Source organism: Pinus tabuliformis, chromosome 8 (genome assembly GCF_031772625.1).
Source record: "Pinus tabuliformis cultivar Carrire ecotype Pingquan chromosome 8, CPIR1, whole genome shotgun sequence".
In the NCBI taxonomy this organism is placed as follows: domain Eukaryota; kingdom Viridiplantae; phylum Streptophyta; class Pinopsida; order Pinales; family Pinaceae; genus Pinus; species Pinus tabuliformis.
The window spans coordinates 282785481-282804580 of record NC_142294.1 but is presented as its reverse complement, the minus strand read 5'-3'; positions in this window follow the sequence as shown (position 1 = coordinate 282804580).

Genomic DNA, 19100 nt, shown 5'->3' with positions numbered 1-19100 from the left:
TGAAGCGGAAATAAATAAAGAGCGAGCTAAGATGTGGTGTAGTATCCAATTGAAAGTCGATGCGTTACCTCTTCAAGTGTTGCACTAATTTCATCAAGGAATCACCACGGAGATGTAGGAACGAGAGAAACATATAACGTTGCTAAAAGAAAATGCAGAGTGAGAGAAATAAAAAATACAAAAGGAGTTGAAGCAAGTGGCCAAGGAAATGGAGGAAGCAAGGCAGAAACAAGAACAATTGGAGAAGGCCATTTCTGAAACCTGCAGTGCAGTTCCAGATGTGAAGGTCCATAATGATGAAGCACCCACACGCAAGGTCGCGAAGCTTGCACTTGCGATTAAAGACTGAAAGAATGACATTGCCAAATTAAATTTTGATTATGAGGTACATATATCAGAGCTGATGATAAGATTGCAGCCAACTATGCCACTAGAGGTTTGGGAGCAGAGACAAAAGGACCTTAGCACAGCAATGAAAGGCATATAAGATACAGTGGCAGAATGTGGGAAGTTTCTTGATGATACAATGCAAATTTGGACCTCACTGTAGGAGGATCCAAACATCATGAAGATTGGGGAGGAATTGTAGGCCAAGAAGAAGTGGTGCGATGAGATCCTGGCAGTTGTGAAGACCTTACCAGTCTTGCAGAGATTTTCCAACATTTCTAAAGGGAAGAACCTCTAGGTACAAATGGATGATCTATGGAGGAAAGCACAGATCTTACAGGAAAGGACTCAGCCATGGCAGGAGGAAGCCCTGCAACTTTCGCAAGAAGTGGATGAACGACTAAAGGAATTGAAGAAAAGGGAAGTGGAGCTACTGTAGAAGACCGTTGACCCTACTACAGAAGCTTTGCTCAAGGAAGCGTAGCAGGAAGAAAAGTTGATGGCAGAAACACTCTAGCAGTACAATGTAGTATACAATGACATCGCAGCAAAGATCAAGGGTGTCGAAGCTGAGTGACTCAGGACGAGTCATGGGTGAGTGTTGGGGAACTCTTGGGCACGGCCCAACTTGGTCCAAATTTTGGGTAAAAGACCCCGCAAAAGAAGGAGTGGACCACATGGAGCTGGCGAAGAAATATTCATCACGCAAACTTTTAGGGCCTTAGGGATGGGATAAAGCCCTTATTTTGTAATAGGTATTGGGTAGTAGTCCTTGTTTTTATGGATCCATGGTATGTGGACCATGGTTTTTGTATAGATGAATTGTATAAAAGGATATGTAATACTTTGTAATCGAATAGTCTAAAAACTAATAAGATCTTAATGATAGAAGCATACGGGAATCTTTGTTTTCATATTTGTAGTCTGTAGCTTTGGAGAAGGGTCCGCAGCTGAGTGCATGGAGACCTTGAAGAGTGTGTAGCTGAGTGCACAGGTCAGAGAAGTGAATGTAATTGAAATATTTGTTTAATAAAGAAGAAGTTTTGTGAAGTATTGAACCTATGTACTTGTTATTTATTTATTGTTTTCTATCTGGTCATGTGTGCTTTTTATTGAATTATATGAAGAACCATAAGATATACCATTATATGTTGAATTTTATATGTTTTTTATATTAATCATTTACGCGAAGTTATTATGTATGTGAAGTTATAAAATTTATATATAATAGAAGTAAATGCATGACACCACTTCGCGGATATCCCTCCGGGTGCAAAAGCCAGGTTCTTTAACCTCCCATAACTACTTCAGGTGAGACTATGATCTCCTTGTAGGTTGTTTCCAAAAGGGCCAGTAATTGAGGGTTTTGTGGGTGCACAACAAAATCTGAACCTGGGTCAAGCACCCTCAAACCAACAAAGGCAAAGTGGCATTAATTGGAAATATTTATGAAAATAATGCAAATTAGGAGAAAATGAAGGTGAAAGGTCACATGTTGCATGTGAGGAGGAAAATGAAGAAAAAAAAGGCCTCATTGATAAAATGATTTATGAGGATCAGTTGGAAAACTTATGCTCGGGCTTGGTCAGTATAACCTTTTATTAGTTCAGTTTTGGAGCTCTCTCATTATTCTCTCTCTCTCTCTCTCTAACTCTTGGACACTTAGAGTTTTCTTGGAGCACTTTAGGATTGGATCAAGAAAGGAAAAGAAGACAAGATGAAGGAAGGAGGAAGCAAGGAAGAGCAGGATCAAGCAACTACGACATGATTATTTGCAGGTATCAATTTTCATGTGTGATTTGGTTGCTACATTTGGCATGCTTGGTATTGTATTTGGTTCTTTGTTGTCATGGCATGGGTTTTTCCAGGTGTGATAGTGTTTTCAACCTACCCTTGCCATTTCCGAATAGACGTGGTATGATGGGGTTATCATGTTTTGGTTGAGCTGGATTTCTAGATGGATTCAAAGCTAAGTGAGGTGGATATCTGAAAGAAAGAGCACATGGCCTAGTGATCCTTGAACCATACTATGGATTGCGATAAATCCACTGGCCTAGTGACCTCTAAAAAAAACTCTGGGTTGTAGTAAAGCCAGGTAATTTGTGCCTCAGTGGGCCTAGGAATCCTAGTCTGGTTAATGGCAGGATATATGGTAAATCCTAGAGGTGGTTTCCCTTGATTAGGCCTAAGAATCCTTGCCAGTGAATGGCGGGATATATGGTAAATCCTATAGGGTGGAGTCTCTGTTAGGTCCTAGTGATTTAGTGTGGATTGTGATAAATTCCAGAGACTTGTGTCTCATTTATGGCCTAGTGATCCCTGGATCAAAATTTGGATTGCGTTAAATCCTAGAGACTACGAGATAGGGAAATTCCTCACTGTGTAGGTGGAGAAATCAGATGGCATCCATGATTGTTTTGGCCTAGTGATCTTGTGGAGATCTGTTGAGTTGTGTTATATTCTTTCCACATGGTTTTGGGAGTGATGGTTTTTGGTCCATGGTATTTTATAGATCCGGTCAAGGGAACTACGGTTATATTCTAATCCAGGGTTAATGGATTGGGGTTTATGGATGCTTCGAAATATATGTATATATATATATATATGTATGTATGTATGTATTGTAACATTGAAAGGAACATAATGAAAACAATCTGGTAGTCCCAGTTTTGGGATCCAGGGGAAAATCTCTGTGTATATTTGTTTTATGTGTTATTCTCTCACCATTGTTTATTTTATGTTTTTAGAATTTTTATGCTGGTAATTTTTGTACGGGGTTAAGACCTACATTTGGTAATGGAGTTGTTTTCGCTTCAAGGGGATTCTTTTCCTGCTAAGGGGTTTTGCTCGGGCCTGTGGTAGACCCTGTTCAGTGGGAGATCTGTGGGATCAATTCTTGTGGTGAAAGAATATGGCGAGCAGTGGAAATATAGAGATCGAGAAATTTAACGGTTAGAGTTTTCAGTTGTTGAAACTCAAGATGGAGGATCTGTTGGTGGATAAAGATCCGTGGATCGTAGTAGATCTAGGTACTAAACCAACGACAACATCCGATGAAGACTGGAAGAAGTTGGATCAAAAGGCAAAAAGCACAATACGATTGTGTGTCTTAGATTCAATATTGTTGAATGTATTAGGGAAAGCTACGGTGAAGGATTTATGGGACAAGTTAGGGACTTTGTACCAATCTAATTCTTTGGTGAATAAATTGTTCCTATGGAAAAAGTTGTATATCCTAATGATGAAAGATGGAGACTTGGTGAAAGAGAATTTGAACGCATTTAATACTGTGGTAAGTGAGTTATTACCTGTTGATATTAAAATTTCAAATGAAGATAAGTGCATCAGTTTTTTGTGTTCTCTACTAGATTTGGGGGATAGTCTAGTTGTTGCAATAGGTAGCAATGTAACTACCTTGCAGTTTGACAACATAGTCTCATCCTTAGTGACAGAGGAGATGAGATGGAAAAATATGGAGTGCTAGAATGGTGATGCCTTGTCTTTATGAGGACGGTCCCAAAACAGGAACAAAAATAAGTCCTCGAGTGGGAGATCTAAATCTCTAGGAAAATGTGTAAAGTTATGCTGGAAATGCGGAAAGGAAGGGCACTACAAAAGGGACTGTAAATCTAAAGCTCCTGAGAAAGGAAAGGGATCTAATGATGCTCCTTCTACAGAGGCAAAAACCACCTTAGGAAAGTGCATCCTTATTGGGTATAAGGATGGTTTAAAAGGTTATAATATTTGGAACTCAGTAACAAGGAAGGTTGTGTACAGCCAAGATGTGGTGTTTAGAGAGGTGAAAAATGTTATAAAACATGAAGTCCTACAAAAGGAACCTAAGAAGATAGAGTTTGAGCTAAAGGAGGAAGAATAAGACTCTACAACAGAAGAGGAATCAGAAGACGAAGAACTACAAACTCCGGTTGTGAGAAGATCAGTTTGAGAAAGAAGGCAGCCAGAAAGGTATAGTCCATCTACTTTCTGTTCAAATTTTGCTTTATCTATTACTAATGATGATCCCAGAACTTTGAAGGAAGCAGTAGTTTCAGAGGATATCAAACTCTGGAAAGAGGCCATGGTTGATGAAATGACATCTTTGCACAAAAATAAGGCTTGGGATCTGGTGGAGTTGTCAGCTAGAAGGAAACCCATTGGCAACAAATGGGTGTTCAAGAAGATGATGAATGTAGAAGTAAAGCTGGATAAATACAAAGCTCATTTCATAGAAAAAGGTTATTCCCAGGTGTCGGGAATTGATTTTGATGATATTTTTTTTCTCTTGTTTCCAAGTTAGCTTCTATTAGATTACTTTTATCTGTTGTTGTTGCTTTTGATTTTGAGGTAGAACAGATGGATGTGAAGACAACATTTCTTCACAGGGATCTGGAAGAAGAGACCTACATGAAGATACCTAAAGGCTTTGCAGTGAAGGGTAAGAAAGAACTAGTATGCAAGTTAAAAAATTCTTTGTATGGGTTAAAACAGTGACCAAGGATGTGCTATCAGAAATTTGATACATTTATACGGGGACTTGGCTTCACCAAAAGCAAAGCATATCACTTATATTTTAAATTAACTGGCGATCGTGTTATTTATCTGGTCTTGTATGTGGATGATATGTTGTTGGTTGGAAATGACAAAGAAATTATCCATGATTTGAAGACCAAATTATCCTCCAAATTTGACATGAAAGATCTTGGTGGTGCAAACTATATTTTGGGCATGGAAATTAAACGAGATCAGACAAATTGGAAGCTTTGGTTAAACCGGAGGAAGTATGTCGAGACAATACTACAGAGGTTTAATATCCAGGATAGTAAAATTGTGAAGGTTCCTATTCCTGTAGGTGTAAAGTTATATGTTGAACAGTTTCCCAAGGCACAAGAAGAGGAAGAGGACATGTCTCGTGTTCCATGTGCAAGTGCAGTCGGTAGCATGATGTATGTGATGGTCTGTACTAGACCAAAAAGTTCACATGCAGTGAGAGTATTGAGCAGGTTTATGCCAAAACCAGGGAAGGAGCATTGGACAACAGTGAAGCGGGTTTTCAGGTATTTGCGTGGCACTAGTGATTATGGTTTGTGCTACTAAGGAAGACTATGATTGGACAGAGTTTTGGACATCTATGGATTTGTTGATGCAGATTGGGTTGGAGATCTGGATCAGAGAAGATCTACAAGTGGATATGTGTCTAACCTATTTGGAGGTGCAGTCAGTTGGATGAGTAAGAGACAATATGTAGTGGCACCTTCAACTACATAGGCAGAATACATGGAAGCCACTCATGCAAGCAAGGAAGCAGTTTGGTTGTAGAGGTTGTGTTCAAGTATGGGGTTAGTACAGCAAGCTATAAGGATAGACTGTGATAGCCAAAGTGAAATTTTCTTGGCAAAGAACCCTACTTATCATTCAAAGACAATGCACATTTATGTTTAGTATCACTCTGTGAGGGATATGATAGAAGACAAAAAGGTGTTGCTGGTAAATGTGGACACTTTGAAGAATAATGCAAATGCATTGACAAAGTTTGTGAGCACTGAGAAGTTCTCTTGGTGTAGAGAAACAATGAGCATTGTGGTGTTGGATCAATGACTAAACTCTCCGGTGGCCCCTTGTGGAAAGAAAACAACAAGTGGGAGAATATTGGGTTGTGTTATATTCTTTCCACATGGTTTTGGGCACGATGGTTTTCAATCCATGGTATTTTGTAGATCCGGTCAATGGAACTACTGTTATGTTCTAATCCATGGTTTATGGATTAGGGTTTATGGATGCTTCAGCATGTATATATATGTATTATAACATTGAAAGGAACATAATGAAAAATCAATCTAGTAGTCCCGGTTTTTGGATCGAGGGGAAAATCTCTGTGTATATTTGTTTTATGTGTTATGCTCTCTCCATTGTTTATTTTTTATTTTTAGAATTCATATGCAGGTAATTTCTGTACTGGGTTAAAACCTACAAGATCATGGTAAATACTACTATTACATGTTTATTATTTTGGCCTAGTGATCTAGTGTGGATTGTGATAGAGCCTGGTTTCTATTAATGAGGGTGAAGTGGTTTAGCCTTGTGATTCCCTGGTTGTTTCTTTTGGTTTGAGTCCCACATTCATGCTTGGAATATGGCACAGGGGTGATTGGCTGAAGAGAGGTTTGGCTCAACCAATCTATGGTCGGGTGGAACGTGGTAGTCCCATACCGGGTTGTATTTTGCATTCATTAATAAGAGGTTCTTTCCTTGGTATATTATGTTTAAATGTATTGGTTTATATGCAAATACTATGGCTGACGCGTCCTTGATAATTTTTTGTTATTATGATGGTTATAAGCATGTATTTTGGCAGTGATGATGTATGTCTCTCCTCATGTTTTGAATTGTAAATGAATGAACAATGTATCTATGACCTAATAGATGGCAATGCATCTAATGATATATGGGGAAAATGCTTCTTAAGGATTCTCAAATAAGTATGAGAGCCATATGCTCATATCCATTGTTTAAACCTATAGATTACATATTTGCGACATGTTTGACAAAATTCCTATCATGGCTAGTAGGAATCCAGTCTAGTCCTTGTTGATCTTTTTTCAAATGTATCTTTGTTTCGCTATGAAATTTCATTTATGAACCTGTCATTAAGTTCTAGGCAGTGACCTGGGCTCTAGGCCTGAAAAAGTGGCACAAATCCTGGAGTCGCAGGCACAAGATTGAGGAAAAATTTCCCAGGACACTCACTTTCCCTTGTTGTAGGAGTGTCTGGAGCCTCCTATACACACCCTGGTCCATATCAAGGGGGCTTCTAGGGTTTTGATGCACTAAAATTCCATTTGGTCTTAGAGGATGGTTAAATGAGTGGTTTGGATGGCTCCTAGGAGTTTTGCTGATGATGTGAAAGGTCTGTGTAGTTCTTTTCCATTGATTCCACTTCCTTAAGGTGAATTAGGAGGTTGTAATCCCATTAAAGTGGCCTATCATCACATATTTACCCCTATTGGCCAGTTACTTCGGTAGATGTGGGATAAGGGTGTTACACTATTTTCTTGGTAACTACATGAAGGCTTAACTAGGAAAGTAATAACATACCACGTGCATTCATATTTGGGGGATATATATTGAGGGAAAAATGACATGATATATTGGGGGATATATAGGGTGTAAAGTGTTTTTATATTGACAGGTATAAAAAATGGAGCTCAAAGTTAATGACAAAAATATAAAGGAGTATAAAAATTGCTAATGTAAAAATGGATACCTACAATGTCTAGTGAAAGTAGGGATTTTTTAAGTTGGGAAGGTATCCTGGGTTCATATCGGTAAGGGGTTAAATAATGTGAATTTTAGAGGTATTTTCCAATATGTAGTCAAATTAGGGGTATTGTTTAGTATTGCATGAACACACATGATATGTTAGAGGTTTATTGAGTGAAGCCCCCATGGGTACCTATAGCTAGTTGTACCAACCAAGACTTTACATGCACTTCTTTATTCAAGAAACACTTATCCATGAGGTCAGAATTGATATAACTATAGTTAGATCTAGGGTCAATCAAAATAGAAACAACTGGATCACAAAGCTTACCTTCCATCTTGATAATAGATGCTTGATAATTAGAATTCATATTATCCAATGTTGCATCAATCTAAGGAGTAGTTTGTCCAACATCCTCAATTGTCTATGCCTCATGAGCACTATAAATCTGCGGTCTACCACCCTGATGTTGTGGGAAATCTATCCTATGATGATCCTTGCCACAAATCCAACACTATAAGGGCTTCATGTCATCACCATTGTTCTACCCCTCAAACTGAAATCCATGTCCTCTATCAACTGCATTGAATCTCTTGTATGGTGTTGCATTCTCATTGTCATCTGTATCCTAAGGTTTTCCTCTCTTCTTATCCCACTTTCCTTTATTCTTCTAATTACCTTTCCAATCTTGCTTAGACTCAATCTTGTGGCTCAGTTGCTCATAATAGTGCTTAAAATTTCTAATGGTTTCCTCCAATTATCTAGGCTCATCAAACTCAATCCCATCCTTGAATGATACAAGCAACCCACTAATGAATATTTGAATCTTTGATTTCTCCTCCTTAAGATGAGGAACATATCTCAACAACTCAAAGAATCATCTAGTATACTCCTCATCGGTCATAGATACCATCTTCAACTGATAGAATTCTTTTTCAATATCATCCTTGTATCTTTCAGATAGATACTTCTTCCTTAAAAGTCTCTCAAACTTATTCCAAGTCAACTCCTCCTTTCAAATTCCTTTGACATTCTTTACATCTTCCCACCAAATTTTTTCGTTTAATTCAAGACTGAAAGTAACTATCTTGACTTTAATATCTTTTGAGTAATCATGCAATCTGAAAAACGTATTCATACCAAGAAATCAAGCTTCAACATCTTGTGACTTCTTCATTTCTCCATCAGATGTAGTAGGATTTTCTTTCTTAAACTCCTCTAGCAAGTATTGCTTCTCACTCCTTGTTACATAGCATTTTTTCACTGTCCCTGTACTCCCCATTCCTTGATCCTAGAGGACCTCTACAGTGAACCCCACATGCTTTGCCTTCATGGAGAAACTCCTATTACGTCCCTCTCCATGAACAGATCTTTTCCCTTTTGCACTATTTCCCCTGAAACTTCTGTTTTTCCCAGCTTACAAGGTCGGCGCTAATGACCTTTGTCTTCCCCGCGCCGATGTGCAAAGATTAACACTATTTCCTGCACTAACCGATGCAACTAATCTTTGTTCCAGTCGTGCTGATCCTGTTATGGAAATTTTTTTAAATTAGATCCAATGCTTCCATCTCTAGAAGCTCCGTAACGGAAGTCTGGTAAATGGTTTGGCTGGATGGGGTCGAGGATGATAGTTTGGGCTCCTTTCCCCTATAATGATAGAACTACTTCAAGGGATAAGTCCTTCTCCCATGAGAAGAGGATCCATCTCCCATCCATATTTCCTATATAAACCTCCCTTCTTCCCAAGCACAAGCTAGTTAGAGTGTTGGTCGAGTGTGAGTATACTATTTTGATTAGACAAGCAAGTTATTACTAGTTGTAGCCATCTAGTTGTGTGAGGGAAAAGTGTGTTTGGTTTGGAGTGAAGCCTAAAGGGAAGAGTCTTTAAACTATTGTTTTTTGAAGCCATGATGGAGTGCTAGCAGAAGTGTGTGGGAACCCGGTCTTGTCAGAGGAAGACTGCAATGTCAAGACGAATGGTTGTAATCTCTCTTTGATATTAATATATGAAACTATCAATTGATTTCCTACATGTTTTGTAATATTACATATTTGTGTCTTAATGCTTCTTGACTCATTAAGTAGGTTGAATTTCAATTTGTCTATTATTATGTTTGTGTGTTGTTGTTGTTTACTTGTTTCAGGAGCTTGAAGAAGGAAGCGAGAGATTGCTGGAATGATCAAGCGAGAACATCATCAAATAGGATAAGTGACCAAGAGGTAGGTCCTCTTGATTGTTGTGGCTAGACCATTATCGGGCTAGAGGAATTCGTTCGTGTTCACACTTGTAATTTTACTTCACCACACTCCTATATGGATGGTGGTGGTGATGACAATGCTATCTCTCTGAACCAGAACTAGAATAGAACCCACAGTCATTACCCCTCCTATCAAGTGTGTCCAAGAACCTACCATCTCCGACTGTATCATCACTATCACAATTGTATCTTGATTGATACCTACTACCATAGGCCCCATTGGTCCTATCCTCCTACCCATAGCTGATCCTATCTAGTCTCTGTATCTACAAATATCATAAACTCTAAACAATGACTTCATTAACTTTCTCTTGCTTTTCCTGTGCTCCAACAAGTCCTTCCTCTGACTAAACGATCTTGTCATTATCCACCTTACAACTTATGATCTATGCTTTCAAATTTCTCAATGTATCTTCTATGTTAAGGGAGTACTCATAGCCATGTTGTTCATCTGATCTGTGGGGAGAATCACGTGAATTGTAGTCCACCATTTTTTTTATCATATTGATCTTTTACTTTTTTCAAACATACCATGTCAGATAAACTAAATATAAATAGATCAAACATACCTCAGTGAATTTCATGGGAGGTTATCTCGTCTGCACAATCAATTTGGAGTAGCACAATATATGTATATATAATGAAATCAACATATCAATCATACCAACATCAACATCATTAACTTTTACATGATGATATTACCGCAACAATGACTATCACAATGCATGCATAACTAACACACAGACAACTATCATGCATGCGTGACAAACACATTCCACCCATCCAATCCAAGTGTTGAACCTAGGAGCTCTAATACCAATCTATAACCACCCCTCCCACTTTTACCTAGTTTCACCGGCCTGCCAGAGTAAACATGAGACAAAGAGTTACTATGACATTACCCGACCTCGTAGATCCACTTAAGGAAGTAGAGCTGACAAACTGACCACATACTAACATCCTAAAGGGCTACATGTCACTTAAAGGCTAAAAAACCAACCCAGCTAACCAAAACCTGGGAAGGAACCCTTTTCTCTGCCTTGGAACCACAAACACACATGAGGAATGAATGTAGTTATAGGCCTCTACTCCATGCACAACACTACTTCCATGCAGTTATATCATATTTTCTCCAATTCTAAGCATGTGATCCCAGGATCAGTGCCACCTTTTCAGGCCTACCTCCAAGCCACTGCCCAAAATAGCTTAATACTTTCCATAATCATATTTAGCATGGCAACAGATCTAAATATTCAATATCAACTCAAAAACTAGACCTAGACGACCTAGGACATAACATATAGGTCAGAAATGCATATCTGATCATAAAATTCCGAGATTCATATGAGAATGACCAAGAAGGCCCTATGCCCTCTCCACATAGTTGAAACAACACTTATTAGTTCATACATTCATCAATCGATTAATATCTAGATCCATAGAGGATACACATTATATGAACAACGTATAACCAGAAAATAACTAATATATAAACCATGGCATCCCAAACATATTATCGCCAACAAATATACTTGAATCACAATAAAAGAATAACTCTAATTAACATATGAAATTACCAAACAAGTCACCAACCTCAATGTACCACCCAATAATAAATTGGGCTTAACCAAATCTCTCTTTTATATAATTACCCCCACGCCATATTCGAATCATGAATGTGGGATCTCATGGAATAAAACAAAACAAGGCTTCCAAAGGCAAATCCACCTAAACCCTCAACCAGTGAGTCCACCTAATGGTTGGACATCACTAACACTGACCATATCAGTCTCTATGAAAGATGTTTAGGTCTCCAAGAACTAGTATCTCAACCCATATCCTTCCGAGGCTCTAGAGTGTTTGTGCAACCTATCTCTAAGGAATAGTAGCTCAACCCACCAAGGGCTCCAGAGCGTTTGTCCCAACCTAGGCTCTAGGACTAGTAACTCAACCCAAGCTATTCCAGGGCTTCAAGAGTGTTTGTTCCAATCCACAACCATAAGGAATTATGATTACCAATCAGAAAAGAATAAAGTGGAAAACCCCACAACACCACGGTTATCTAAGAAATGGAAAGGAAAGGCTAAAACCACTGTCAATCCAGGAAATCCTCCATGACAATGACAACACATAACTAGAAAACCACATGCATATATCATGCATCTAGAAATCAGTAAGGAAATCATATATGAAACCTTTTACCTGCAAAGCATTCTAGTTATAGTTGTTGATCCACCTGTTCCCTTATGCTTTCCTACTTTCCTTTGCCTTTTTTTCTCTAATCCAAGTGAAAAATAGAGTGCTCCAAGTATGCTCCAAGGAAAATCTAAGTGTGCAAGAGTAAGAGAGAATGAGATAATAGAAGAGAGCTCTCAAATAAAACTAACAAAATGTTTTGAACTGATCCTTATAAGCCTTTTTATCATTGAGGCCTCTATTTTCTACATTTTCCTTCAATTTTCCTCACATGAATATATATGACCCTTCACCTCCCTTTTCTCCTATTTTCCTTTATTTTCATAGGTAAAATTCCAATTATTTCCATTTTTTCTTTGCCAATTTCCATAGCCATTAATTAATCACGAGTGATACCCCATTACTATGTTTTACCCAACATTTAGTTTGGAATATGTGTCCCATGACCTTGGTCTTATTTTTATTTACATCAAAAATCAACCAGGGGTTGTTACAACGAGCAAAAAATAAATTTTCATATTCGGAGTATGTGTGGGGATATTTGATAGCTACCTTGAAATGCCTCCCATACCCCGAGTGACCAACTCATTCAAGATTTTCTAGAACAAGTTTAATGCGTTCCATAGAAATCACACGAGCACATTTACCAATTTCTCCCTCAAAAGAGTAATTAGGGACGAAAACCCATTCTATCAAGCTTTCCATGACCTGCTAAGGAATTCCATTGCCAACCAATGTGGTAGGGTTCCCTTAGCCAATATAAAACCTCGACAATCATGTCGGCTTGTGGCCAGACCAATCTGACACCCAAATCATTTGCAGGACTATCGCTTGAGAGGATACGGACCTCAAAGACTTTGACCATCTATGTCCATCACCATGGAGGGGAGATGATTTGGCCTCTGCTCTATCATGTCTTCCTCTGTGCCAATTACAACATTCTAATCTACAATGGCACCACCAATCCAAAATATGAGAAAGTTGAAAACCCTAGTGCTCTTCACGACCTCCATCATAAGCTCCCTTGAGATTAGAGTCCTTTCATTTTGTTTTATGCTTTCAGTTTTTGGGCATTAGTGCATATTATATTAGCATAGTTTATATTATGCCATATAAATTTAATTTTTTTCTTTTATATAATGAATGGTGGTTAACTCCATAATGATTGTATCTATTTCTTGGGTTAGTTGACAACATACTTAACCATTTTTTTGCGGAAAAGATTGTAATTTTTTTATTTTTTTTTTGTCACACTTATGCCATTGTAGGATCTAGGTAGATCATAGTGAATGCAATTTTTTTTTTCAAAAAAAAAAACAAATTATCTCCGATACAATTTTGGAACAAATTTTAAAGAGTCTAAAGCACAATGCTCAATGCTCCAAACAAGATATTGATAATTTTAAACAATGAGGACCCCTCAACACACTCATCTTATAACCAAACTAGTTAAATCAATCAAATGCGAAAAGATAAAAGAAATAACTTTATAAGAAAATTGTAAAAGCCTCATCCATGAAAAACTCTCTTTTTTTTCCATAATCAAATATCTCATTTTTTATTGAAAAAAACTTAAATAGAAATTGATTAATTAATAAATGGTCTTTACCTTATAGCGAAATTATTGTTGATAATTATAAATCTTAAATTTATAATTTTAGTAGTTTTTTTAAATTTGTTTTTAAATTTATTAATTTAAATTTAATATAGATAATATAAATTTTTTATTATATTTAAATATAAATTTTAAAAAATAATAGTAAATAAATATAATGTTAATTGAATTTATTTTGTAAGATGAAAATAGTAATTGTTATCTCATCCAAAGATTCAATTATAACCTAATTTTTAAATTTATTTAATTAGTTGAAAAAGCAAATAAAAAAAAATTACAAAATTTTATCCATATGACTGAATTCCATGAACATAAGTTAAAAGTTTTGCATAATTTTATAATTGTGACTTAAATTCATAAATATACGTTGACATAGAATTTTAAATTTTGAGGGAACAATTATCTAGTTTGTTGAGGGCAGTGAATATCAAGAACTATATATGCCCATAGTTGGATCTCCACAACAAATGCACTTTCTTAGATCCAAGGATGCACACATGATGATGATGATGATGATGGTTAACGTCCACTGAGACCAAACTTTGGTCTTTCAGAACTAAAGAAACAAATTATTTAGTTTGATTTAAGATTTTATTTCTATGCTCAAAAAGCTTGGAGAGAAGCCTCCCAAGCTCACTATAATTTTGACAATGTAAAAGGCTAGGAAGGTCAGTATTGCGATAAAGATTATGAAACTGAGATCTAATGTGGTTGTATGCAGGGCACTCTAAGAGGAAGTGGTTTTCATCCTCAATGTTCCTATTATCACAGAGATGGCAGATTCTTTCCATCCATGGTGTTTTAAGAACTTCCCAATGACCTATTTCACTATGGAGCTCATGAGAGTTCGTTCTAATCTTCGCTATATTAATTTTCTTCTTTGAGCTAGCTAAAACAGAGAGATACTTTTGATCTTCTAGGGTGGGGTTGATGAACTTCTTATAATAACTTAATTTTTTTTTAGCCGCTAAATCTTTCTCACACCACATTTTTTCTTTGAACTTAGAAGTAACAATATTTTTAATGTTATTAATGTTTTGCAATGCATCATTCTCATTGATCTCCCAATGGTTTAACCAGGCCGTCATGTCTCTATACCACCCCGTTTGAGCCTTAGTTGGTTTTGGCTGGAATTTAAAGCTATCGTAGGAAGTCTATGATCTCCTATGTTATTGAGCTTGTGCTTGTACAACAGAAGCCTAATCATAGCTAGGCTTTCGATAGGGGAAAGACCTACTTCTATAAGGAGAATAGGGTAGGGGGTATTAATTTTAATTTTCAGGTTATACGTTATAAAGCGCTTCTGTATTTTCTCAATCTTTCTCCAGGATTCTCTAGAGATGTTGCAACCCCAAACCTCACATCCATATAAGATAACAGGAGTGACTAAAGTTTCAAAGAGGAAGTTCCTTTTATCCCACATTACGAGGTTTGCCGTTTTACAATTATTTTCAAGACCAAAGTAAGCTTTCCACCCCCCATTAATCCTTTACTCAATGCTATAGTCCCAATTGAGCTTGTGATGAATATCAATTCCTAGGTACTTGTAAGAATACACTTCCTCCAAGTTATTATTGTCATACATAAAATTAGTGTAGGTGTCCTTCTTGGATTTGATGATCATAACTTTTGTTTTGTCAGTGTTAACAGTCATACCCATGGTAGAGCAGAAATTCTTAACAAGCCTAAGTTGCTTATCAAGATCAGATGGACACCTTGCGAGGAGAACAATATCATCAGCATAGAGAAGAAGGATGATGACTAGCCCAGCTAAGATCGTGCCAGCACATCCTTCTTCCTCTAAATAACCTTCGAGCTTGTCAATGTAAATGCCAAATAGGGTAGGGGAGAGGGGGCAACCTTGTTTAACTCTGATATTACACTTAATATCTTTCGACCACCCCTCATTGCTCTTTAGCTTGGCAATTACATTCTCATATAATCTAATAGCGACAGCTCTCAACTCGAAAGGAACCTTTAGCTCTTCTAATCTATTCCAAAGGTTGTTTCTAGGAACCATATCGAAAGCCTTTCTAAAGTCCACAAAGCAACAAAAGAGATTGGATTTATCATTACGACATTCCTCCACAATGATCTTAAGTGTAACGAGGTGGTCTGTTGTTGAGTGATGCCTTCTAAAACCCGCTTGGCTTTTAGCCTGCTTACCTTCACTTTCAAGCCATATGCTCAACTTCTTTTCCAAAATACTACCATATAACTTAGCTAAGAGAGGGCTGATCATAATTGTATAGTTGTTGCGCATTAAGTGTCTATGTAATAAGTTGGATAATTGTTGAATCAACCTATGTTCATGAATTTCAATCACACTGATAAAAATTTGTAAAACTTTTAACTCATGTTCATGAAATTTAGTCACATGGATAAAATTATGTAAACTTTTTATTTTATTTGTTTTGTTTTGTAATGTTAAATTCTGTTAATTAAATAAATTTAAAAATTAGGTTATATTTGAATCTTTGAATGGGATAACCATTATTCTTCTCACCGTACAAAATAAATTCAATTAGCAATATCAATATATATATATATATATATATATTACTATATTTTTTTTTTTTTAATTTAAACCTTTTTTTTGTAAACTTGGCACAACTACATCTTCAACATGTCCATTATATCACCCCGATAGGAGCTGGGAATTGAACTAGTGACTTCAAATCAAGAAGCCGTGACTTCACATCAAAGAGTGCCTTAATAGAGCACACGATCACCATTTATCCAAAACATAGTTTTAAAAACCAAAACTGGTGATTGGTCCGATCCACCTAATAAACCAAGTTTCAAACTGGAACCGTTCAAACCGGGACTGGTCAGGTCTAAATGAACCGGTTTTAAAAAAAATACATTAAATAATTAATTTTTAATGAAAAAATCTATTTTTAAGATTTAAAACTATGATTCCAAGCTAATAGAGACAAAATATGCAAAGTTTGCCCATTTATATATTATGTAAAGGTGAATATATCAAAATGGCACCAAGTGCAATACATATCATCGACACAATACATAAGCAATGAGGCTCTAAATGGCCTTTAAAGTCCAAAAAAATGAAATAAGTGGGTACAATTGGCTAATTTGAGTGGTGGTATTCATTTCTTCCTTGTTAGAAAATTTCAATTATTTGGGTTATCTCACTGGTTCCTAGACATTGTTTTCTAGAGTAAAAGAATACTTTAGCCAAAGGTACATGATATTATAATGTTTCAGTGACCTATCTCGTGTTGCAAGTACAAGCCATTCAACATTGCTCATTTTCCTATTAGAGTGGTCTATTTTGGTCCCAGAATTGTGATTTCATCATCTTCCATAATTAAACTACTAATACTTTTTAACAGAACCTTTGGAGGAGAATTGATGGCCTATTGCATTTTTCTACTCAGAAAACCCCTTGGCATTCCAATCATTGGTATAAGGTGATTGCCTAGCTTTACTTGCAGGACTTTTCATCACTGGATTTCAAGCTCCTCTTGTAGCAAAGATCTCGCATTCTTATCATCTATTTCATTTGAAGATCTTTCTCCTTAGGCCAAGAAATTTCCTGTTGTCATCATCTTGCTGGAAGGTTGTAAGTCAATCATAGTCCGACCCTTGAATCTGTTTTGGACCATCTTAAATGGATATGTTTTTGACAAGTTGTCACCTTGTAGAGAAGTTCCTTGAAAAAGAGTCTTTGCCCTTTGTCTATAGGGTAATATCATTAATAAAAAGTGATTATTTTTCTAATTGCATTTCTAACTTGCATTGGCCTTGGAAGCTAATTGGACGGTTTAGGGCGGAACTGGCTGGGTTGACCATAAACCGGTCGATTTCGTCCTAAGCCAGCCGGTTTGACAATAAACCAGCTAGTTCCATCTTAAACCGGCCAGTTAAGACCAGTTTTTCTAAATTTTGGGCGAAGAGAAGGGTCCAACCAGGGTTTTTTGCCGGTTTGACCCGGTTGGCTAGTGAATCAGCCAGTTTAACCAGTTACCGGTTCAAACCGACTGATTTTTAAAACACTGATCCAAAACCCCATAAACTTTTTTAATTTAAATTTAAATTATAATTAAAACATTAATATTATCTATATTAAATTTAAATTAATAAATTTACAAACAAAATTTTAAAAAATTATAAATTTAAGATTTATAATATAGAGATGTTGCCACTACACAACAAACTAGATAATTATTGTCTTTTAACCCTATCCAAAAGTGTATTTATTGTGTACATCCCCTCACTACACCTATGATGGAAACAAAAAACTAACTAATGATATGAGTATAGCCATGGATGGCAACACAAAACTAACTAAGGAGAGGAGTATTGAATTTTATCATATAAAGTGTTAGTATATTTTAATATTTTATTTAAGTCATGTATAGACAAACACACACATGCTTAGTGACAATTTTCTCCGTTGCCTCTATGTAGGTTTGGGATTCCATGGTTATTGGTTTTTGTTATTGGTTTTTTTCATATACAATAAGTTCAAAATCTACATGTTATTATTAATGACTAGTTAATTCTTAAATTTATAAAAATATTTAAAAATTTACAAAGATAGAATAGTGGGTTATGATTTTTTTTCACACTTGCAATTTATTAAATAGTATGAAAATTTATGATAACAAAGGTGGATATTGGTCACCACTCACCTATTTCAGTGGCTCACAACATAATTTTCTTATTTTTATAATTTTTTTTTTTTTTTTTTTGCACTTTTAGGTCTTAAACTAGCAAAGTCGTTTTGAAGCCCTAAATGACAATTTTTGGGGAAACTAGTCAATATTACTAGTCAAAAGTTGTTCTCCTTGGATAGACTTTTCTAAAAGGTTATCATGCCTGCCAAACAAAGATCGTATGCCAAAGTTACGACCTTGGGAAGTTGACATTCCAACTTTTCCCATCAAAACCCATAACTCTTTGGCGCTTCATGTCCTAAGGTTAGGGTTTTGGACGTTTATGGATTCTCTGTGTTTCTTCATGATAAAAAATTATTTCATCCTCATTGTAACACATTTCAAAAGGCCCTTAGCATTTACATCTCTTCTCATAAGCTACACCATTCGAACTAGTTTTCTTTCATTTTGCTTGTAAACAGTTTTAACATTTGTATTTTTTAACTGAAGTTCAGTTTCACTGTACCTCTGTATTTTGAGTTTAATTTTGTATTCATTTCATTCTCTTTTTAAATCCACATCAAACCTCTTTTTAGATGGTTTCACATTGAAAATCAAAATTATTATAAATGTTTTTTATTAATTACTTTCCATTCATTTATTAATCAAAATTTAATAATCATAAATAATATAGATAAAATTACAAAATAAAACCATTTTAATAAGATAAGAAATTATGTGATAAATAGTTTCAAATAATAAAT